The sequence below is a fragment of the Lutra lutra genome, chromosome 6 (genome assembly GCF_902655055.1).
Source record: "Lutra lutra chromosome 6, mLutLut1.2, whole genome shotgun sequence".
In the NCBI taxonomy this organism is placed as follows: Eukaryota; Metazoa; Chordata; class Mammalia; order Carnivora; family Mustelidae; genus Lutra; species Lutra lutra.
Window position 1 is genome coordinate 146,034,887 of NC_062283.1, and position 4,063 is coordinate 146,038,949.

Below are 4,063 nucleotides of genomic sequence, written 5' to 3' on the forward strand. Positions count from 1 at the left end.
CTGGTTCCTACAAACCCACACATTGACCCTGCCATCAACTGAGGAACTGTCAATTAGCCAGCACCCTCCCCACCACTCTCCAGCTGGCAGGAGCAACAGCCACATCTTCTCACCTTTACACTTCTCTTATAAAGTATTAGACACTTACTCACGTGCCCCAACTCTCCAGGGGACACATACTGAGTTCTCCAAGGTTCCTCTTGGAGCCCCTATTGTGGGTTAAATTGTGCCCTCCAAAACTTTACATTGAAAGCCCTACCCCTCAGATACCCAAGAATGTGACCTTACCTGGAAATAGCATCTCTGGATCATAATCAAGTTACCATGTGCTCCTACTGATTCAGAGTGGGCTCTGAACCCACTGGTGTCCTTTTGAAAAGAGAAGAGACAGACACACAAGCAGAAGGTGGCCATGGGATGACAGAGGCAGAGATTGGCGTGGCGCAGCCATGATATGAGGAACACCAGGGAAGCTGGGGGAGATAGAAAAGGATCCTCCCTTAGAGCCTTCAGAGGGAGCCTGCCCCTTGATTTCAGACTTTGGGCCTCCAGAGCTGTGAGACAAAAAAATATCTGTTGCTTGAAGCAACCAACTCTGTGGTACTGCATTAGGGTTGCCCGGGAAACTACACACTCCCTCTGTTACCTGGCTTGAGAGGAGGGGCATCCCCCAACCTCCCAACCCCCCAAGCCCACCCCTCCTGCTGGAGAAGGAGAAACAGCACATCATGGCCATAGCTCTCTGCAAAAAATCCATCCTCTTCCTCACGTCTTGCACCTTGATGATCTTCCAGGCTGGAGGTAGGTGGATCACTAATAAAAACTCCCCTAGAGCCACTCCCTTTGAAAGTCCCATACAACTGAAGTGCTCCTCCCTTCAAAACAAGAGAGCTCACAGCACCAAGGTTTTGTTTTGGCTTTCGGGGCCTTTGCTCAAACTGATATCTACTCCCGGATTTTGTGTGTGTGTGTGTGTGTGTGTGTGTGTGTGTGTGTATGTGTGTGTAAAGAGAGCTCATGGAGGGTGGAGACGCCCCGAACAGGAGCAGGCTGATGAGGGGTCAGATGCCTGGTGGGCAGGTCGTGTTCACACACCAGACTAAGGCTGGCTAGGTGGGATGGGGCGTGGGGGCTGCACTCTTCTGCCCAGGGTTTACCTAAGACCCTGCAGGGACGGGTCACTGACCCAGGTGCAGGGCTGTGCACGCACAGGTCTGTGTGTGATCTGGGAAAAGAGGGGGACTGGGCAGGAGGACGGTGGGTATGGCCAGGCAGGGCTCTGATGTCTCTTGCACACTCCCCGTCTCTGCCTTGACAGGCCATGGATGAAATAGGAAGGAGGTGGGAAGACACACACTCCTCCCTGACCCAGGAGTCCCCGGTCCTGGGAAGGCCTCTGGTACCTGCCAAACCACTGTGCCCGGTACTCCATTGGACTGGGGTCCTGGACACGGAGCCCACGGAGGCCCAGTCCAAGGGTGAGAAGGCTGGGATGGGGTGCCTGTGGCTGTGTGGATGTGTGGGTGCTGGGCCCGACAGGGGGAAGCCCCCACAGGCTGGTATGGGGACAGGAGCAACGACTTGGCTCAGAGCGCCCAGGGGGTGGACTGCAGTCGGGGACACGTCCCAGTGAGGGTTCCTTCGTGGCTGCGGCTTCTCTGGAAGGCCCCGGGCTGTGCTCTGTCTCTGCAAAGACACAGGGAGAGGCTGGCCCGCAGGTGACCTTCTCTCCTCTCACAGCTACTCCAGCTGAGAAGCTACACCCACTCCCAACTTCAGCAACTCTGGAGGGGGACACGGTGACTGGAGAGACGTCAGCAGGAGACCGGGAGCCGACAGGTGACCGGGCGCCTGCCAACGGAGATGCTGATGCCGTCCAGGGAGAGTTGGCTCCTGCTCCTGCCCCCATCCCTGCTCCTGCCGCTCCCCCTTCCCCTGCCCCTGCCAGAGCTACTCCCACTTCCCCTGCCCCTGCCCCTATCCCTTCTTTCACTGCCAGGGCCACTGCCCTGCAACTGCGCCTGCACCGGGCCCAGAACCAATTCCTACCCCTGTTCCTGCCCCTTCCCTTCACCCTTCCCGTGACCCCGCCAGGACGGCCTCCCCTTCCCCTGCCTGTGCCCCTGTTCCTGCCCCAGACCCAGCTCCTGCCCTTGACCCTGCACCAGTCATCACCACTGCACTTGTCCCAGCTCCTGCTCTTGCCCCTTCCCCTTCTCCTGCCCGTGCCCCTGCCCCAGCCCCTGCCCCTGCCAGGATGGCCTCCCCTTCCCCTGCCTGCGCCACTGTTCCTGCCCCATACCCAGACCCTGCCCCTGCTTCTCCCCCTTCAACTGCCCCCGTCCCTTCCCCTGGTCCTGCCAGGACCACTGCCCCTTCCCCTGCCCCTGCCTATGCTCCTGTTCCCGCCCCAGACCCAGCCCCTATCCCCTGCTCCTGCTCCTGTTCCTTTCCCTGCCCTTGCCTGTGCTCCTGTTCCGTCTCTGACCCAGCTCCTGCTCTGGATCCTGCACTGGCCACTACTGCTGACCCTGTCCCCGCCCCCATCCCAACCCCTGCCCCTACACCTGCTCCTGCGGGGCTCCCAGACCCGCCTCCAGAGCCCACAACTCTGTGGGGAGATCTCCCCATAACATTACCCTCAGTTCCATCCCCTGACCCTGACAACGCCCCAGAATGTTTCCTCCCCTCTCCCTGTGTTCTTCCTCTCCTGTATGTAGTCACCATTATAGTCGCCGTCCATCTCCTTTATGCTGTGTATTATTCATTTTAAATAAAAGTACTTGATTTCCTTTGAACTCGTCATGAGCATGAAGTACATTCCCAACGCTGTGCCACCACACCCCAGAACATCGCTGCAGGATATCTCCTTCCCCAAAAGAGATCCTGAGCCCAAGCCCTCCCTGCCCATTGCTCCCCCAGCCTGGCCCCTCGCAACCGCTAAGCTGCTCTCTCTTTCTGTTCCTGCACGTGTTCTGGAGGTTTCTGGAAGTGGAATCCCTCAATAGGTGTCTTTGTGTCTGCACCTATTTTCAAAGGGCACTCATCTTGTTTGTTTCTCTGTTGGACATAGAATTGCCCGTACTTGATGTTGAAACGCCCAATGGATTACAGAGAAGATGTCATCCTAGGGACCCCTTTAGGAATTCTGAGCACCATCTTGGGGCCAAAGCCCCTTTTCCTGCTGGGACACCACAGTCGGTCCCCAGACAGGACACGGCTGTTTCCTCCTGTGGCCCACACAGAAACCAGGGAAATGCAGAAAGCTGGAAGACACACCACAGAGGGCAAAAGCATCACTCACAACCCTAGGCCAGAGAAAGGTTTCCCATGGGTCTGCTCCAATCCATGCTCCAAGTCCCTGGGTCCCACAGGGACAGAGACAGGGACAGAGACTAAACACGTGCATGTTCAAGGGGGAGCATAGGCACACAGGGAGTATGTGTCAGGAGATGCAGGAGATCCCGGGGAAGGACTCAGGCAACAGAAACCCTAGGAAGGCAGTGCTGGTCACCCTCAGACTGGCAGGTGTCTGGTCTGGGGACCAGCAGCCCTGGGGAGAATGTGAGGAAGCAGAGGTCCAATGCAGGTCCCCTGAAGAGAAGGGGGACAGGCACCCCTGTCTGGGACAACAGTGAGCGGCACCCATCCCAGGCCACAGGTGCACCTATCACCTAGCAGGGCTCAGCCTGGGACTCACCCCCAGAAACTCTGGCTCGGTTTTGCACAGATGTGTTTTCAGTAGTAGTTGGCACAGCAGTGGTAGAGACAGCAGGGAATGGAACAATGTTCATGCCCAAGGAGATGGATGAGATCCTCATCCCAGTCCCCATGACAGAATGTCCTGAGGCTACTTTCTCAGTGTCATCTGGGCCACAGGACCACGGCAGCCACTCCTGAGACGCCACTCCTGCCACCCTGCGCCGGGGGACATTCATAATTGTTTAAGGAGGAGGAGGACAGGATCCAGGATGACAGAGGGCCAGGAAGAAGGAAGGTCAGCACTGGGAGGACAGATGGACATGTCCCAAGCCACCATTCAGGGCCTAAACATGACCCGAAA

At 57.4% G+C, this 4,063-nt stretch overlaps 1 long non-coding RNA gene across 1 annotated transcript; it reads right to left on the minus strand.

The window, feature by feature from the left end:
• Positions 1-2,738: 2,738 nt before the first annotated feature.
• Positions 2,739-3,852, minus strand: LOC125102867 (uncharacterized). The gene is made up of 2 exons (XR_007128218.1): positions 3,701-3,852; positions 2,739-3,060 (listed from the first exon to the last, which is right to left on the minus strand). It is a non-coding gene; the product is annotated as an uncharacterized LOC125102867 (long non-coding RNA).
• Positions 3,853-4,063: the final 211 nt, after the last annotated feature.